We start from the raw sequence: 22,059 nt of genomic DNA on the forward strand, positions 1-22,059 counted from the left end.
AGCAGTCTGGTAGTTGGTGTACAGGATTCAGGTTCTGGTCTCATGTAACCAAGTTACAGGATCAAGCCTGATTAAGTTAATTGACTAACTTGCACCCCTTAACTAGGGCATTACACCCCATACCTCTCAACCTATTAGTGCAAGAAGTCTGGACAAAGACTAAAATAATGGGGATACAAAGGCTCAAAAGTAGGGACAGATTTGAAATATTACTCTTTTTAACTTAGAAAGTTGATTGCATAACAGGATTTGTATTAGCATGTCTATGTCATTATTTACCGACTTCAGTCCTCAGTGATTGGCCAGAAAACCACAAATGTTATGAGAAACAGACAAAAACTATGTGGTTAAATCTGGATATTCTGCAAAAATCTGGACAGCTGAGACATATGTTGCACTCACACACACACATACACACACGCCTTCTCTCTCACTCAGCAACATACATACACAAAAACATGTTCTCTTTCTCATACAGCAATGAACAGCTAGTTTAAATTCCACACATAGATTCACACACACACACACACACACACACACACACACACACACACACACACACACACACACACACACACACACCTTCTCGCTCACGCAGCAACACACACACACACACACACACACACACACACACACACACACACACACACACACACACACACTTTCTCTGTCAACAGAATGGCAAGTTTAAATTCCGTGTACTAGTAATAGTATATGTTTACATCTGCGCTGGCATGCATGTGTGTGATGCACGCATGGCCCTCCTTACAGGAGAAGATGCCACCACTGTGGTGTTAAGAATTTTTTTTTTTTAACTAAAATGTTCATGTGGAAGACCCCTGGTCACTGATCCCCCATCTAAGGGGCCTAGGCAACCACCTAGGTCACCTGTTGCTGGATCTGTCTCTGCACACACACACACACACACACACACACACACACACACACGTATGCAGGTGCGTGCACACACACACACACACACACACACACACACACACACACACACACACACACACACACACACACACACTTATCCATAGGACACACAACTATGGGCAATGCTGGGAATCATCAATTCATCTATGGGAAGAAAGTACATTACTCAGGAAATACCAAGACAGACACAGGGAATACCAAGTAAGGGGGGGGGGGTCCTTCAAAGCCCTTTTTCAGAAACAACAGGTTAAATATGTACCATAAGAACGTCCTTAAGTATAAATTCATAGGTAATGTAGACTGGGAAATTAGCCAGCATATTTTCATGGAATGGAGGACACAACAATAAGAAAATAAAACTAACACAGACATGCTGAGAACATACAAACTGCATAAAGATGGTGACTAATAGATGGGAATAAATACCACTAATTCATTTATTTGAATACATATAACTAACTAATTAAATACATGAACAATTTAGCAGAATGCTACACCATAATAGAGATAACTGTAGCAATGACTCACAAAAGCTTTAAAATAAAATAAATTTGCACTGTAGTTGCTTGCAATTCAATGACTGAACACTGTCTAAGAGTCAATACTTTTTCCTTATTCTTCACTTCTTTGCACTAAGCTGTCAATATTTTGCCATTTGGTATTTTTAAACTATAAGGTAAAACTGTAAAACTTAGGAAGAAAATAATTCTGTGAATACATCATATAAAGCAGCAAACACTGACTGCTGACTGACGATAGTCTGAAATATTTCAACAACGGTTTCTTCTTCTATTTCTGTCCCATTTAGACAGACCATTTAATAAGTCTGTGGGAGTCTCCAATGAAATAAATAAAAATAAATAATGATCATCGAAAGGAATCTTTAAGTCTGCCCAATGTGTATGTTCAGTAAATCTTTCAAACCAATGTTACCTGTTTGTGAGTAGTGTGCTTATATTTGAAGCTTGCTGTTTTAATTGATAGAGGCAGTTTCTGCAGATTTGCATGTGTTATGGTATATGGCTGGGTGGAGGGAACCCAACTGAAAAAGTCAGTTGTGGGAAAGAGTAACCCTCCCCCAAGATGCATAATAACAAATCCTAATAACCCTCCCAACACAGAACTGAACATCTGAAACACATACTGATGACAGCAGGGACAGGATTTTTGATTTTTTTTTAAATAATAGTAGTGAAAAAATCCTTAATTCAGCCAATTGGCAAGATTTTCAGAGCGTTCAGTGCTAATAATGATGAATATCCCAACAGCTAATTTGGACTAATGTTACTTTTGTCTTTATTAGTTGGTGAAACATGTCTGAATTAATACCCTAATTTATACCTCTGATTTGTTCCTGATTTTCAGTGGTGTCGCTGATTTTGGTTGTGCTTCTTGTCCATGCCAAACCCCAGTGTCAGTCATCTAGAGCCAAGGTTTACACCTCTCGGTGGCTAGCCCTGCAGTGGCCGTTCTTCCACAATGCACACTCACACCTATGACCAACTACCTACTGCATGTCTTTGCAATGTGGGAGGAAACTGGAGCAGCCAGAGAAAGCCCAGACAAACAAAGGAAGGACATGCAGACTGCATACAGGGCACCCCAGCCCAGAATTGAAACAAGGAACCTTTTGCTGTGAGGCGACAGTGCTATCCACTGCACCTCTGTGCCACTCCCTTCTAATCTCTTGAAAAATGGCAATTTTGATAGAAAAGGAGATGGATTGAACTTATAATAATAATAAAAATAAAAAAAACAAGTTATATCCATTCTTTCCACTTCAGAAAATGAATGTTAATTATCTTCTGTTATTATCTCCATGTCTCAAGTTAACAGTATAAATATTTTAAAATGTGTTTCTTATTGTCCTTGATTACTTTTGGATTTCTCCCAGATTCTGGAGGTAAGAAGCTGCCCTAATTCATTTTAATGTATGCAATATAGGATGGCAGTGACTCTGTCCTTTTCTTTTTTATGGCTTGCAGTAGTCAACTGTTTGCTGCACTTTATATGAATGTGGCAGGTAGTTTAGCTCCTGATTGTACCTGTTTAATAATAAACTGGACACCAGTGTAATATGTAGTTAGTGTTAGATAAAGGAAAAGCTTACATGCCGTTATGTAACTAACATGCACTTTTCTCTCCTTATCTTTTAACCAGGAGCCTGTAACGAATTCAGGAAGAGCTGATCGGAGCTTTTTTATCCCTCTAGTAGGAGTTTAAGGTGGGAGGGGTGAGCTTCGTGTCCACAACTTGTTACCACCTGGCTGCATCAGGAGGGGTGTTAGCTGTTACTATGTGGTACCTATCGGATGAGATGCCGATTCCGGAAAATACCCTGTGCAGACGTACCTCTCGCATGGAGTTTTACCTGACTTGTGTGACCCCGCCTCTGCTGGAAGTTTCGTTTTCAGGTAAATCATTCAGGGTTACAGTCAATAGTGCCAAACATTTAAGTTCTAAGTAACATTTCAGAAAACGCATACTGAAACAAAGGCAGCTGCTCCGATAAAAAAATGTTTCTTATTTGGTGGGTCTTTCTCCTTCACAATCTGAACCACAAACGGCTGCGAACCGTACATACATGGCCATGCGGATTACTGCGCAATGAATATAGTGTCCAGGTTCTCTGGAAATGGACTGTGATGCAGAAAAATCAATTTTATCACAGTATGAAGACAATGGACTGTGTAAACGCACTGTCCAAATTGTCACCTCATATTTTTAGTCAGTTGCTCATAAAATCTGTAGTCTTCCGTCAAATCACTAAGGTCTGAAGTCAATAAATAATGTCATACCTAAGGTCTGAAGTCAGTAAATAATGTCATACATTTGAGTTTCACACTTCATGTCCTTCAGAATAGGCATGCTAATACAAATCCCATTATTCCGGCATCTGTCAACGTTTATAAGAGCAATGTGAACCTTGGCACTAGATGAGTGTCACTGTTGAAGTGACACCCTTACCGCATGTGCAAAAATGGGGAAAATGTCCAGGATGGATGGCATACCTCTTAACTTCAGCGCAAGAAAACTAGACAAACACTAAAATAATGGGGGGACAAAGGCCCAAAAAATAGGGGCAGATTTTAAATACTGCTTTTATAAACTTAGGAAGTTGCTATAATAACAGGATTTGTGTTAGCAGCATTTTTAAAGGATATGTATTCTGAAACTTTGAATGCATGTGATTAGTGATTTAATTTCTCAGTGATTTGCTAGAAAAAACACACATTTTCTGAGGAAGACACAAAAAATCCTACATAGCTGCACAGAAACGAGTGTAGGAAACACTTCAAGCTGCTTTTGAAAGTCCTTACTACTGGCAACAACTTTGCATTACTTTTAGGAACAGGACCAAATTTAAGAAATCTTCATTTTGCGAGCATCACAGACACACGCTTGACTTTTCCTTTAGTAAGGTTTTGGGTTGGTGCAAACTGTCTAGGGTTACCATCTGTCCCTCTTTGCGAAGGACAGTCCCACTTTGGGCAGTTGTGTCCTGCGAAAAAAAAACTAAAAAATGGCAAATGTCCTAAGATTTTAAGACAGAATATATTTTTTTAAGTTTTCTTTAATAACTGCATAAAACAGTTATTTTGTATTTGCAACATATACATATCATATGAAATAGCATAAGCACTCAAATGCTGTAAAAATAAGCTTTAATTTTGGCAAAAAAGTGAAGTTCAGTCCTTTGCACTGGCCGTGGGAATGTTTTGTTCTGCAAAATTTCACACTTTTACAAAATATGCCCCACTTTGGACATTTGAAAATGTGGCAACCCTAAAACTCACGGCGATATTGTGCAGTTTAAAGTTCTGACTTTGTAGTGTGATACTTAAAGAGAAAATATGCATACGAAAAAGAAGACGTTTTGTGTGTGTGTGTGTATATCTATTTTATATATATATATATATATATATATATATATATATATATATATATACAGGAAAAAGAAGATGTTGTATATACAGGAAAGTAGACGTTTCGTTGCTTTTATCGAGTTACCCACCTGTAAACTGTCACGATCCCAGTGTGGTAATGGTTCCTATGGACTGCTTACCTGTTTGCAGGTTAACTTGTAAATGTTGCAGCTTTCAGCTACTAGCAAGTTAAAAAAAATATGAAACACACAAGCATGGAAACTGTATTTATTGTGGTGCGCTTAATTAGTAATACCCCTACTTTCACAGCCAGGTGCCATATGGTATAAAATTAAATTGTTTGTTTCTTGGTCAGACTCTATTTCACAGTGATTTCATTAGCGGTTTCACATATATAGTTTTTGTGCCCTCACACAATTATTTAATTGAACGGAAACCTTTTATTGTACCATGTTTGAAACATGATGTTTCATACCCGATGTGACACAACTTTACATACCCCTTTCGTCGGTAACATACCTGTTTTCGCACAAAGATGAAGAATTAGGGGACTTCGGAAATCTGGTTGCGATAATAGGTAAGTACCAAAATCCGTGGCAAAAATCTGGGCATTATACGAAAATCTGGACAGCTGAAATGTATGATGGATAGACGAAAATTTCTTTAGCAGGGACAAACAGTTCATGAATATTTAAAGTACATAGTGCCGTGCTCTTTAAATATTTATACAGCAGAACCTGGGGGCGGTGACTTGATGCCGGGGTAGGGCTTGGGCGGGGTTTGCTACTGCTCACCCATTGGTGAGCTTTGTAATCCGCCGGAAGATCCATATATAAAACACAGTAACACCTATGTATCACAGATGCACATCTCCCAAGCGTTTCCCCTCAAAACAAAAATAATAATAATTATTATTAATTTACTCCATTATGTTTTCTCAAAAAACAAAAAAAAATATGTATTTATTAATTTACTTCATTATGTTTTCTCAAAAAAAAATATTTGTTTATTCATTTACTTCATTATGTTTTCTTCCGTACTACGTACGCTGAACCAAGTGAATCTCCTACAGAACCGAGGACAATTACATCAAGTTTAACCGGTAGACATCCAAACTCACAACAGAAGAAATGATAAGGAAACAAAACAATCCAAACTCACAGCATTAGAATGTAAGGAAACAAAACCATCCAAACTCACAGCATAAGAAATGTAAGGAAACAAAGTACGGTTTTAACAAAAGGAGGCACATCCATATTCTCAACTGTACAATTTTTCGCAGAACGTCCAGATTTTTACCTCATATTTTTGTTCATTTCCTCTGGCAAATTACTGAGGATTGAAGTCAATAATTAAAGACTTGTATTTGAGTTTCGGTCTTCGTATCCTTTGGAAAATGCGTGTTAATACAAATCCTGTTACTCTAGCAACTGGCTAAATTTATAACAGGAATTTTTAAAATCCGTCCTATTTTTGGGCCTTTGTCCACCCCACCCCCCATTGCACCATTATCTTGGACTTTGTCCAGATTTCTTTTGCTAATAGGTTGAGAGGTATGGGCATAACCATAACAAATGTGTGTAGGTGTTCTGTGGGACTGACTAGTTTATACAAAACTGAAGTTGATGGTTTGAGGTATGCAGTAATTATACAAGTGTTCATCCGTTTCAGACAGTCGACTGTAAGAAAATAGTCATCTTTATACTGCAGTGAATCTATGCATCTGTACAAGATAGTTGCAAAATATATACATCAATAGGTTAAAAAAAAAAAAAACAGGGTGAGAGCTGTTCATATGTATGTTGGTGGATTAAACAAATTGCTGCTCTTGATTTTTGCCTGTAGCCTTGATTGTGGCTGAAAAGGGTCCCTAGACCATTCCACCTTCCTACCTAACAGATTTAATTAATTCTGGATATGGTGAGAGCATTAAGTAATGGTTTGTGATCAGCTAGTTCAAAGGCTTATGTTTGGTCAGTGAAAATTGTCCCTGTTTGTTTGCCTTTGTCAATAATTAGGAAAGTTTCATCTTTTAGGGTTTGGTGGATTGCCATGGTGTTTCTGTCTGACTAGAAGCTATGTTGCTGTCTAGATAGCTAACTATAGTTCTGTTGACAGCTGCTAGAAGGGTTTACAGTATTTTTTTAAGAATCTCCCCAAGTAGGCATTTCAGCTTTATAGTCCTGAACTTGGTAGTTGAATATGGCTTGGGAACCTTTGGCAGTCCCCAAGATTTAATAAAGGTTTTTTTTCCATGCAAGAACAGTACAGCAGCTCCTACCTGGAATATAGCCGCCGAGCAATTCAATAAACAAGGCTGGGGGCATGCACGAGCCTGCCAGCACTATTCTGATATGGACACCACTGAATAATGCTAATTACCTCATTTGCTGGTGAAAACATGCAAATGAGGTGAATTAGTGATTCAGTACGCAGGCAGGCATCCGTGCCAGAATAGTGTCCTTTGCAGAAATGTATTTGGTTACTGACCATGTACATTTCTGAAAAAATCAAAACAGGGGCATGACTGCTCAAAGTAAAGCATGTATTCTAATCATTAGGCATGCCAATGGCCAAAAATATGGTCATTGGCATGGAAAAGAGTTGCAAAAAATATGAAAATCAAAGTTTTTTGGGCCGATTTTAGCAGTTTAAGCATATTGCAGTGGTGCGCAAATGAGATTGTGCCGAAAATAAAAAAAAAAATGTGAAAAGACAATTTTAATTGAAATCTGCATTTTGCCATTATAGTGTATAGCATGCAGAATCAAAACAATAACATATAACGCTGGTTGCTAAGGGGAAGGGCTCTGCTGTAGTGGTGTAACAAGGGACTAAGGCAGTGGGGTATGGAAATGAGCAAAATTTACTGAATCACTAACTGGGAGACCATTCTCTGGCTGCACCTAACTGTGTAGGAGCTATAAGGCAGTGGTTTAAGCAGGAGATGCAGCTGACATGAAAAGGGTGTGTGTCATGCTTGGTGTAAGCACATTTGAGTTCCAAAGCTTCCATTTGAGCTTAGGTAAACACAGCTTAGCAAGGGTGTGTGTCTGAGGCCATATTTACTTATTCCATACAATGGGGAGCATGTTTGCATCCAGGGGAGGACATTTTCTGCTTAAAAGTGTTTACCTTACCTAAATGGGTTTGCGCGATGTGCACCAGGTCTTAAACACACACAAAAAAGCTGGAAATAGCAGAACTATTTACATTTTTGCAGCGGGTTTGTGCGGCATTCCACTGGGCTTAAAAGGGGTAGAAATGGGAATGAAAAACAAAAAAAAAATGGGAAATAGCAGAATAAAAGCAGTCAAGTACAAGTAATATAGCTGGCAGGTGGAATGTATCATAGTCAGCCAATCAAACAGGCAGCATCTGCAGCACAACAGTATAAACTATGCAAACATCTTTCAGTCTGGTGTTTCCCACAAACTCTGCACCATTGGTGTACACACTCAGGGGAATTTTAACTGACAAAATGTTAGGGGCTGCTGTCACTTTGATACATCAGTATGTGCTAGAGGCTGAGGGCGGTGAGGAGGATAATGCTGGCAACCGCCCCAGACTGAGGAGGAGGAGATGAGTGCTCAGACCCAGAGTAACCTACCAGGGACTTCATGATCTGGAGACAGTAGAGCTCTACAGGGTGGACAGGGACATACTTCAGCAACTCATCGAGCTGTGCCAGCCTTACCTCAGACCCAGAGCCAACTGAGGGGAGCCCATCCCTGTGGATAACAAGGTATGTGTAGCCTTAGGAATACTAGCTACAGGTACCTTCCAAAGACCTACTAAGGACATCATGGGGTCTCACAGGCATCTGCATCCAGGGTACTCCACCAGTTACTGGATGCCATGCTACCACATGCTGGTGAGCACATTTACTTCCCCAACACCAATGAGGAGTGGACCAGCAATATGTGCCTCTTCCACCATGTAGCAGATGCGTCTATATCACATTGTCAAATCATGAAAATAGCAACAGCTACAATATCGAAAACACCATTCATCGAAATGTGTTTTGTGGGTGCCCCCCCCCGCTAATTATATATACCAACTCCGAGATAGCAATACAGTGAGGAAAGGGCAAATATTCCAATCCCCACTGTGCTATAACCCACAAAACACATTTCATTGAATGGCATTTTCAATATTGTAGCCATTTGCTATTTTCACAATTCGACAACGTGAATGGGACCCTAGCAGACTACCCAGAGGTACTGGGTGCCATAGACTGCACGCACATCCACATCAAAGCACCACCAAGTGAACAGAGTAGGGTCTATTTAAACCGCAAGGGCTTTCACTCCATCAATTGCCAGGTCATGTGCAATGCCCAGGATATTATCATTAATGTGTGTGCTGGCAGCCCTAGAAGCTATCACAACTCCCCACATCTGGCATTCCTCACAGCTGTATCAGAGATTTGCCAGGGGGGACATCCCATATGGCCATCTAATGGGGGATGGTGGTTATGCACTGGAGCCGTGGATGATGATGACTCCCAGCAGAAATGCACACACCCACTCAAGAACGCCATAATGAGGCACACGCACAAACCAGGATCATTATAGAGTATGTGTTTGGGATGCTCAAGTCACGGTTCCACTGCCTTGACATATCTGGTGGAGCCCTGCAGTACTCTTCAGCCACATGTGCACACATGTTCATAGTATGTGCCATGCTGCACAATATGATCCTGCGGAAACAGCTGCAGCAGGAACAGCATGGGGAAGTGGCACACAGACCCCGCCATTGCCAAGGTCCCCACAGGCACAGAAGTACTCGGAGGAGGAGCCCTCTGAACTAGCTCCTGTAGGCAGATGGAGGCGTGCCCAGTATGCCCTGGCCTTGGCAAAGAGTCAATGCATAGCACACACACTGACACTGTAGGGACCCAGGGACTGACATTTCTCTCTGACTTGCATACACAGTAAAATGGATGCCACGCACATCACACTACCTATACCTTACCATGTATAGGTAGTGTACTGCATGCATATGACATAGGCAGCCCTCAAGCACTGTCCTCACAACTGCCACAGGCACAAGGTAAGTCAATCTTCTTAACAATAAATTAATGGATTAGTATGTTTTGGTAACTTATCTATGGTATTGCTGCATGCATGCAGGAGAATGGGGTGGCCACCTGGGATAGCAGCAGACAACTGACAGCTATGTGGAACACCAGGAAATGTTTGCCCAATACTGGCTTTCCCACACTGTGTGTGTGTGTGTGTGTGGGGGGGGGGGGGCAACGAACTGAGGGTCATAGGTCACAGGCATGGATGTCATTGTGGGGATCCCATACTCATCCCTCAGTCTCACCCAGCAAGTCAGCTGTAGAAAACTATAAAGAAATGTCTGGAAAAGGCCCCCAAATGGTGACAATGATGAAATACTCCCCCTACAGACTTACATAGTGATAGCACAGCAGGTCTTGCAGTTGCAGTAAGGCTCTGAAGGGTAAGAAGTCTAAAACTCAAATGTATGCTATTACAATCTGACCCGTGGTCTTTAGTGATATGCCTCTAGTCTCCAAGACAGGGCACAATATCATGCTAAATAGAACCAAAATGTAAAGCAAATATCAGCACAGTTGGTGCAAATGTGAACAGTTGACAGGTCACATATTCCCATAGCAATGCAGTAACATGTATGTTTGCAGGGAAATAGCAGCAGAGCACACATTGCCAGGGCTGTCCCAATCAACATGATAACTTGTTGCATGTCCACAATATGCAGGGTCAGTGAGCTATGTATATGTGTGTGGATAATACTGTCAGGATGTGGCCAGCATTTACTCCCGGCTGTTGTGTTGTAGTCACCTAGGTACAGTACTGTCTTTGACAGGGCCATGTTCCAAGAAGTGCACTGCCAAGTATTCTGCATGTCAGCTACACCTATGGTAGGAGTTGTACACACTGTCCAAATGTCAATATCTGTTAATACAGGAAAGCTGTACATGTCATTGACAGGGGGCCACACATATGGACAGTACACAGCTTGGAGTAACCTACATTGTGCCTACCATACCTCTCAACTGTACAAACCTATTGCAAAATGTCCAGAGGTTTGCTTCATAATTGTGGTCTGTATAATATGAAATAGTGGTTGTCTGGCAATTCATTGGCAAATCACGCAAGACTAAGGTCAGAAAATAATGACAGATTGTAGTGTCAGACTTCACACCCTATAGAAACATGCATGGTAATGCAAAACCTGTTATTGAATCACCTTTCTAGGTTTGTAAGGCCAATACTTAAAAATGATCCCTATATTTAGGCCTTGGTCCTCCAATCACTTATGGCATTGTCCAGATGTCTGTCTCACAGAAGTTGAGAGGTATGGTGCCTAGTAGGACAGCAGGTACCTGAAGGTCAGTGTACTGTCAGTGTATAAAAGACTGCCACCTTTCTGTGTCAGCACTGACATGTCGCTGGCCAACAGCCATACCCCGGGAATGACACAGGTTGTCACAGAAAGAGCACAAGTATGCCTTGTACATCTCTTCTGCTTGTCCTAACATTGCATTTGCCTGCCAACTATTTGCAAAACAAGAAAGGGTTATGTCAAAACAGCAATGGCAGATACTGGGGAAGCAGATGTCAAGCCCATATCAGACAAGCAATTACCAAGCAAGTCTCCCAACTGTTTGTGTTTGGCAGAACATTATTAACACCCTGTCCCCATGTGTGGGCCTTTGTCTGACTATCATATTTGGACTTGTGCAGATGTCAGTCTGTGATGGTATGACAGCTAGGCCCACATGTAGCCTCATAATAACATATAGCAACATATACCATCTAAGGACCACAGCAAATGGAGTGATGCAATGATGGACAACTTGCTAAATACTTACACTCAGAGGTGTGAGGCCCACAACCCTGTGTGCGATGTAACGGCATGTACCCCACCCACATCAGAATTACAAATGCATAACAGCAGCCACTGTGGCCAAAGCATGTGATTGGACTACAGAAGGACAAAGAAACACACATAAGGGGAAGGGGAACCACTGGCCAGACAAATGTAAAATGTGCACACCAGAACAGATTGTGCAGTAACATAGGTGCCATGCAGTATAAGGAGTCAGCAAACATCACCTGCAAATACACAACATGCACCCATGTAAGTGGAGGTCCACAACAAAACAAAACCCAAACAATGGACACCTCAGAGGCAAAATCACATGAGAACTCCACAAATCTACATACCACAGACCATGTAGACTCCACACACCAGGGTCTTGCAAACACTAAGGCCTTACCCCAAACACCTACTCTACACAGAAAGTCTAACAGCACCATCCCTCTACCTCATTCTAAACAGACTCTGCTGAGGTGACCCCTGTCTGGCATACAAAGCAATCCAGACCCTGTCTTGATGGGACTGTTGCACATCTGGGAATTAAGGCCCACTCCATCAACCTGTAGGTGCAGCATCACCCTGCACTGTGATATTAGTATGGCTTGTTGGTGTGACAGATATGTGTAGCACACACTCCCCCATCTGTGGAATACACTCCCTGTCAACAGCAAGCCAAGTGCCTCAATACCCCTAGTGATGTGTTCCCTGTATAACTGCATGAGAAACACAAAATACAGTCCTGTAATCCCACCTGTGTCCCTGCTGGACAGATGCTCTGTGTCCTGACATGTTGTACCATGGGCTAAACTCTCATCTGCATTGGGTTATAAGGCTTCAGGGCCAATACCCTATTTGACGCCCATGCACTGGCCCAGCAATAAAGGAGCCTCAATCCTCACCACTAACACCAGTGAGGGGGGTCCATATAGGGAAAGGATAATAAATACACACACATTAAAGTACAATTTTACTTAAGAGCACACATAGATCACAGTTAGTCTGGAGCTGGTTTCTCCTTTTCTCTCCAGGTCCCCAATCTGACTCCCCACTGGCACAGCTGTAGAGTTCAGATCTCAGCCTAGTGGGCAAGCTAAAACCTCCAGCACCCTCTCTGTCCAACCAGTACATGTGACCTGTTTTTAAGTATTTAAATCTGTCATTCATGTTTTTACTTCATTCTGATGAAGTCTTTTGACGAAAGCGGATAATAAATTGATATATGCTATTTATCTGAAGTTCTGTTTTGTTGCCTCAACCCTGGTTTTTGGATTTTACTTGTTTCTGAATTAGCACATTGTCTATCAGCTAACCAGATCCTCATGTCCTCAGGCAAAGTGCTAAGGGCTTGTTCCCTCACCAAAAGGTCTGCCAGCCCTTCAAAAGTTGTGATCTGGAATCCACTCACCCACCTTTGAAAATAAGTGTTGAGTTCAGCAACATATTCACACACACTTTCATCGACCTTGCATCTATGCTCACAAAACTTTTTCCTCTATGTTTCAGGTGTTAGCTTAAAACATTCTAACAAGTGATTCTTAACAACAGTATAATCAAAATATTCACAATCAGCACATTTAAACAACACAGTTACAGCTTTACCATGGAATAAGTGGGTCAGGAGCCATACCCAGAGCCTTTGGTCAACATTAAACTGTTTACATACCCTCTTAAACATATGAATGAAACTATCAAAATTATCCCCCCTCTTTAAACTGCAGAAGAAATTTACTGACCTTTTGTGCTTCTGGGGTCCAGTTACTCCCTTCCCCATTACCTACATGACACTGGCAAAGAGTCAGCATCTCCTTCTCATGCTGCCTCTGTCTCTCCTTTTCCTCAGCTTCCAGGTGTAGTAGTTTCTCATTCTCCTCAGCCTGCAAACATCACAGGTTCTCATTGTCCTCACTCTTTAGATGCCTCAGTCTCTCAGCTGCTTTTATTTCCACATGCCTGACCTCCAACTCAAGTCTCTTTAGTCCCAGATGGATTTTTAAGTCCTCTGCAGAACAGCTGAACTGTCCATTCTCGGAGTGTGATACATATCCACCGCCAGTCTTATCATCCTCCTGGTTGCTGTTTTCTGATGCAGCTGTGACCAAAGCTGCAATCGTGTCTGCTTTAGTCAGGTTTCCATGCACCAGTCCCCTAGCCTGGCACATCTCAGCCAGCTTGCTCCTGGTCAGCTTTCCGTATTCCTCTGCTGACATGCTGCCTGCTCTCCCTGCCTAACTAAACTAACAAAAGAAATAAAACAATTGTGATCTGAACTCTGAGTATTCACTGCATGGCTGATTTAGAGTACAAAAATACCTTTAGTGATCACTGTACACAAGCTACAGGAATTCACTCTACCCACACCACTACAAGCCAATTAGTATTTGCCAACCAATTAATATGTGGTGAGGATATCCCACCACTGCCAAACAATTAATATATGATGCCCGTGCACTGGTTCAGCAATCAAGGAGCCTCAATCCTCACCAGCAACACCAGTGAGGGGCATCCATATAGGGAAAGGATAATAAATACACACATAGTAAAGTACAATTTTCCTTAAGAGCACACAGAGATTGCAGTCAGTCTGGGGCAGTTTTCTCCTTTTCTCTCCAGGTCCCCAATCAGATTCCCCACTGGCACAGCTATAGGGTCCAGATCTCAGACTAGTGCGCAAGCTAAAACCTCCAGCACTCTCTCTGTCCAACCAGTGCTTTGTGTCCCTGCCCTAGTAGCTGACATGCACACACTTTGAGATAAGAGTTTATACAACCACACAGACAGTCCTGGGGAAGGCTGGTACAGGTTCTCCAGCTGTGCTCCCTTTATGCCCAGTCTAAAAGGTAGTAGCAGCTGCCACCACCCACTAATATCAGCTACTCAAAGGTCCTTCTGAAAGGGTGTCCAATTATACTGTGCAATATTATTATCCAAATGGTAAGTGCAACCAAACTGTCAAGACTTATTTGGAGTGAATTGGTACAGTATCACTATATACATGCAATGTACTCTTAGGGCTTAAATTATCTCTACACAAAACAGCCACAGTTGACAGGTTTAAAAATATTTAATAATAAATAATAAAACCACAAGGCAATACTTCTTACTACACAGTGCTAGTCAAGAGTACAGAGATCACAGAGAAATACTTAAAATAATACTGTAGAAAAATTCTGACATTACAGAAAAACAAACTAGTCTAATCTTCCTATTCCCTAGCTACGTCTAAGAGAAAATATAGCTCTAAAATCCTACTTACATATAGATACAGGCAGTGCTGGTGATGTTGGATGTTCTCAAGACAAATGATCTAATGCTCTCTGATTCTCTCTCTTTAAATTGATAACACAGTGCTGCTTCACATGGCATAATTCTTTACACTTCTCTGGGTCCCCAGGCTAACAGACAACATTTACATTGTTTACACCTGGTCAAGTACCAGAGAAATAAAGGACATTTATGCATGAAAATTCTGGCCATTAACTCTGGACTTAAAACAATAGCAAGAATTCCTTTATTCAGACATCTCAGAGCCGAATTTAAAGATCAAACAATTATGCCATGCTTGACTTATCAGCTTTGTTACAGCAGAGTGCACTGTTGTTACATTTTTGCAGTTCAATATCCAATGCAGTCTTTTCATTTAAGAGAACAAGCCTGTGGCTTACATTAATATTTACAAATGACAGAATTATCTACAAAATTCTATCTGGCTAGGCTGGCAGCCTTTACCTATCTTCACACCCTGCTAACATCGTAGCAACCTATCAACCTATACACGACTGTCTGTCAGTGGTTCACCACATTACTCTGTACTGCTCTGCCACTGACATACCTGGAAGTCACAGTGCTATGTGGACTATACTACACATATAATGGACATTTCTGCAGAGTAGAATGCACTCTGTACTCACACCTATACCCCCCACCCTCTGACAGCAAGACATCTGGACAAGGTCATAAATTAAAGCAGGACAATGGCACAATGATAGGCATGTGTTGTAAATATTGTCCTTACATACTGAGAAAGTTGGTAGGATAAGGGGTTTTTCATTAGCAGGAATTGTCTGAAGGTTATGAAGTCTGAAACACTAATGTCTGCCAGTATTTTGTAACATCAGTCTTCAATTATATGCAACTAACTTGCCATAAAAACACAAGTTTATATAGACTGGACGAAACTTCTAGACAAACACCTGGACAATCTGCCAAAATTGTACAGTTGAGAGGTATGGCCACACCAAGATATGACTTTTCAGGTAAGAAGAATACCACACAAGCAGGAGATCCCCAGCCAGTGTATCAAAAAGTTGCTGGACTGTTTACACAGCGTCATCAGTCAACCAGCTGTAGCCACATCTCTCAGCTGGCCTTATTGGGTAAGAATGTATGTAGTCAGGCTCATAATGTTGGTCTGTACATCATATATCTTGTATTCCTCTGATAAAGCACTGTGATGATCTGAGGATGTCTGTCACTAGGTAATGACACAATACATTGCAGTGTCGGACTTCAGATCAGAAAATGTCTGCTAAAACAAACCGGGTAACTCTAGGAAAGTCCTGTTTACTTTTGAGAGGTATGGCTGTAGCACACAAAACCCCAGACTGGAGTACACCTATCTCTGGAATGGAGTCCCACTCCCACTATAGAAGGTCACACTGGACATGCTTCTACACTTAGAGAATCAAGCCATGTTGGAACCCACATCAAACTATATAACTGTATTGTGCATATATGTCTTTGCATACAGGCAGCTATGTACACCTTAACTGGCCCTACACACACCCATCAGACAAAATTACACTCAGCTAGCTGTAGGTGGCTCATATGGGATATATCTGTATCCGTTGCATGTGATAAACAGACATATATATATATGGGCAAAGGATAACAATATGTCAAGCATACACACACATAGATGTGGAGAAGAGAGAGACAGACAGTGATAGAGAGAGAGAGACACACACAGGGGGACACACACAGAGTGAGTAACACACACGGATATCCTGAATGGCATAGAGTGATGTCCAGCTGCAGACAGTGGCAAACCGGTCATAATCCAGTCACATGTGCCAGCATGAAGGTGAGCTCCATTGTGTAATAGTACTGAGGTAGGTATTATAATATCACACCCCCTGCCTGTGTGTGTGTGTGTGTGTGTGTGTGTGTGTGTGTGTTTGTGTTTGTGTGTAGGTCTAAGTATTAGGAGATTGTTCCCACTCAGTATACTTCCCATTGCCTTACTTCACAAGATCTGCTGCTGTCATTCACATTAGAAGTACATTGGACACCTGTCAGTCCTATACGCTCTGTAGTGCATGTGATAACTGTGCAACCCTATAGTACAAATAACTAGATAGTAGGGGTTCTAATCTCAATCCTGGTGGGAGTGTGTGTGTGTGTGTGTGTGTGTGTGTGTGTGTTTGTGTGTGTGTGTGTGTGTTCGTAGGTGAAACAGTTTTAGGCCATTCCCACACAGTACACTTCCTAGTGCCCCACTATAGCCTGCCCTGATGATGTCATTCCCCTTAGATTTACTTTTGCATAACCTCAAGCCTATAAGCTCCATGGCATGTGCAATAACTATGAAACAATATATTACAAATAACTAGACAGGCAAGGGTTCCATTCCCAGTTCTAACAAATGTGTGTGTAAGTGCATGTACAATTGTGTGTAAGTGTGTATGTTTATAGGATGACATAGTTTGAGAACTTTCCCACCCACAACACTTTCCAGTGCCTGACTTTAGCAGTCCTGTGATATCATTCCCCTTAGAAGTACCTTTGCACAGCCCCACCTCTATAGGCTATGTGGCACATACAATAACTATGTAACAGTATAGTACAAATAACTAGTGAAGCAAAGGTTCTATTCCTAGTTCTAGTAAATGTGTGTATGTATAAATGTGTATGTTTGTAGGCTGACATGTTTTGAGGACTTCCCCACTCACAACACTTCCCAGTGCCCTACTTTAGCAGTCTTTCTGATGTCAGTCACCTTAGAAGTACCTTTGTGCACTTATTAGCCCTATAAGATCTGTAGCATGTGTGATAACTGTGTAACACTGTAGTATACATAACTAGATAGGCAGGGGTTTTATTCCCAGTTCTGGCAAATGTGTGTGTATAAGTGTGTATGTTTGTAAGCTGAAGTATTTTGAGGACTTTCCCACCCAGTACACATCCCAGTGCCCAACTTCAGCAGTCCTGCTGATGTCATTCACCTTAGAAGCACCTTTGGGCACTTATAAGCTCTCTAAGCTCTATAGCGCATGCGATAACCATGTAACACTATAGTGCAAATACTTAAATAGGCAGGGGTTCTCTTCCCAGTTCTGGCAAATGTGTGTATAACTGTGTGTTAGTCTGTATGTTTGCAGGATGAAGTATTTTGAGGACTGTCCCACCCAGTGCCCTACTTTAGCAGTCCTGCTGATGTCATTCACCTTAGAAGCACTTTTGGACACTTGTCAGCCCTATACACTCTATAGCTCATGCAATAACTGTATAACACTATAGTATAAATAACTAGATAGGCAGAGGCTCTAGTCTCATTTCTGGCAAATGTGTGTATGTGTATAGCTGTGTGTGTGTTTGTAGGATGAAGTATTTTGAGGGCTTTCCCACCCAGTGCCCTACTTTAGCAGTCTTGCTGATATCATTCACCTTAGAAGTACCTTTGTGCACTTGTCAGCCCTGTAAGCTCTGTAGCATGTGCGATAACTGCATAACACTATAGTACAAACAACTAAACAGGCAGCGGTTCTATTCTCAGGTCTGGCAAATGCTTGGGTATAAGTGTATGTACAAGAGCTTGTAAGTGTGTATGTTTGCAGGACAAAGTATTTTGAGGACTTTCCCACTCAGAACACTTCCCACTACCCTACTTTAGGAGTACTGCTGATGTCATTGCCCTTAGAAGTACCTTTGTGCAGCACTCAGCCCTATAAGCTCTATGGCGTGTGTAATAACTAAGTAACAATATAGTACAGATAATGAAATAGACAGGGGTTCTACACTCAGTTGTTCAACGTGTGTGTGTGTGTGTGTGTGTGTGTGTGTGTGTGTGTGTGTGTGTGTGTGTGTGTGTGTGTGTGTGTGTGAAGGTATTTTAAGTGTGTATGTTTGCAGGGTAATGTAGTTTGATGCCCTTCCCACCCAGTACATTTCCCATTGACATACTTTACAAGGGCTCTTCATGTAATCACCTTAGACATACCTTGTGACACTGTTAAATCCTATAAGCTCCATGGTGCATATGATAACTGTGTAACACTGTAGTATACATAACGAGATAGGTAGGGGTTCTAAACTCAATACTCGCAACTGTGATACTGTGTGTGTGTGTGTGTGTGTGTGTGTGTGTGTGTGTGTGTGTGTGTGTGTGTGTGTGTGTGTGTGTGTGTGTGTTTGGATGAGAATCATATCCTCTGGGGGTGTGGGCTATACCATTTTAAGGCATGCACCACCCAGTATACATCCCATTGCCCTACTTTACAAGGCCTGCTGATGTCATTCACCTTAGATGTACCTGTATACACTTGTCAGCCCTCTAAACTCTGTGGCATGTGCAATAATTGTGTAATACTATAGTGGAAATACTTATATAGATAGGGGTTCTAATCTCAATACTGACAACCATAGTAGTGTGTGTGAAGCATATCCTCTGTGGCTGTTGTGTGTGTTGGATATACCATTTTAAGGCCTGCTGACCCCCTACCCATGACATTACTTTAAAGATCCTGTTAATGGTATCTGCCTGACTTGCACCATGTAACACGATACAGCCCATACCAGCCATCTGTACAGATATACATGGGATATCCAAATGTTTGCAACCCATATGTGGTCTGTGTCCCCTGACAATGAGCATCCCTGTGATATCATTGCTATATATGTCCATATGTACATTTACCGTACTGACCCACATGCCAGCATCAGACATTGTGCCTGACTGACACATCATGCCGATACAAAGTTTGTCACTCTATCACTTGTGCAGGTTTGTAGGAGCAGTAGACAAGACCAATCACTATGTCTGGTGGGTTATCTCACCATCCACAAAGGCATTCTCAAGACTACCTGTTGTAAGAGGTTGTGTGTTATGTCCCAGGCATATAATCTATGTGGAGCATGTCATGTGTACGCAGCACTAAAGTACAAGTGGATATGTAGGGTTACTAATATGTCTATTGGTAACTGTGTATGTGCTTCTGTATGCACAGCCCCTGTGGCTGTCTTTAGTGTATGTATGTGATAGTTATACCATTTTGTGTGCCTCTTCCACCCCATGAACTCCCCCATTGCCAACCTAGTGTCAGCCCATACAGATGTCGTCCACGGTACAAGCACAGTTACACAGTTTCTAACATCAAGTCACTGTGGTGCAATGGTCATATCTCTGTGTAGTGTACATTAATAGATGGGTAGGTCATCTACTCTGAGAAGTGTCACCTCCATGTGCATGTGTGTCTCAATGCATGTCCCCATGCAGCGGTGTGCATGTGTGTGTGTGTGTGTGTGTGTGTGTGTGTGTGTGTGTGTGTGTGTGTGTGTGTGTGTGTGTGTGTGTGTGTGTCAGATGGCTCTAACATGTTAAGGGCCTCTGAACCCACCATTGGCAATCCTAACAGCCCCTGCAATTGTCACCCACTTCAATAGTAGTGGCATACACTGCCACACTACAGCACCACTGTGCTATCTGTGTTATGTATCTAGTGCTGTCATTTGTAAGACTGTGCAGGTAGGGGCTGTGCTCAGCCATTTGTCAGCTGCCCCAGGTACAGGACTATGACTCTGCATGCACTACCAGCATGAGAGGCCAGACATGCATGTGAGATAGCAGACACACATGCTGGTGATTGTCAGATTAGACTAACACAGGCTAACCTGTGTCAGGAATACATACCCCAAACCTGTAATACACAGTAACAGGCATACCCTCATCAACTGCATGATGGTTGAGTGGATGTGACAGAAATGGTAGGGGCAACAGGTGCTGATAGCTGAATCTGTTGCAATTAAAGTAATAGCTAAGCTTGTGAGGGACCTAGTGTCAGTACTCAAGTAACCTCCTCTGTATGTGTGAGCCTGCAGTCCTACAGAACACCCCAGGTGCCATGTATGAAGGCTAGGTGGCTGTGTCAAGGCTATGTATGCAAGGTCACTCTGCCTGCCAAAATTGCCCTACACACACTGTTGCATGTAAACACACCTGGTAAACATGTATATATTCAGCTGTACCTTGACTATGTAAAGGTCACTGTGTTTCCACTCCACCTTACTCATCATTGCTACTGTCAGCAGGCCCACAGCCTGCAGACACACAGACACCTGGAACACAACCAGAATACAGTACATGACACTACAGACAGTCAGCAGTACTAACAGCAATACTGCACCATGGCTAATGAGGTACATACACCTCGATGTGTACCCATAACTACTGCCAGCAGACAGCACCTTACACAGCATGACATTGCTACACTGTACTATAGTCACCCTGTGCATCAGACACATATGAGCATGTAATTACATCAATTGTATAGATAACAGGGTTGTGGCACAAGTATCATCACATGCACAGGGTGTGGTGTTGGATTGCCAGAGGCCTAAGATGGGCCATATAACTGACATTGTGTGTGTGTGTGTGTGTGTGTGTGTGTGTGTGTGTGTGTGTGTGTGTGTGTGTGTGTGTGTGTTTGTGTGTGTGTGTCTGGAGGGCTGATGTTCAACTGGGCCATGCAGAGGAGCTGTGCATGTCTGATGGTGACTGGCCTGTGATAGGGATGTGTGACTGTTTGTCTGCACACCACCAAGTGATGTGGACGTTCGACTCAGGGCTATGTTGGACAGCCGTGAACCATACATGGCAGGATGTACAGTTCACTGTCTCCCAGCAGGTGCAAGGTAAATGGTTCTGCAAGGAATATCACTGGCACTGCCAGGCCCAAGGATAGATGCAGTACTACTCCTTGATGGTGACTGCTGTCTGCTGGATGTCAATGGCCTGCTCTGGTGTGGTGTGGACAGCACCCTCCCTTTGGTAGTGCTGTTGGTACTGCCACTATGGGCCTGTAAATGTGCATGGGCATGTGGGCTCACAACTGATCATGTTGCTGAATTACGTCCACCTGGCCGATGCCCTACTCACACCACATGCTGAAGCACAGACATTGCATGGTCGATCAGTGACAATGTCTCACCCCACTGTCTATCCACAACATCAGCAAGATGATGTATGGCATCACAAATGCCGTGGAGATCATCATGTATAGCAGGGAGCACTGCATTCATGACCCTGAGCATCTGTCTGGTGTTGCAGTCAGTACGTGCCTGTGCCTCCATGATGGACTGTAACATGCAT

Source organism: Protopterus annectens, chromosome 10.part0 (assembly GCF_019279795.1).
Source record: "Protopterus annectens isolate FY-2018-M chromosome 10.part0, PAN1.0, whole genome shotgun sequence".
NCBI classification, from domain to species: domain Eukaryota; kingdom Metazoa; phylum Chordata; order Ceratodontiformes; family Protopteridae; genus Protopterus; species Protopterus annectens.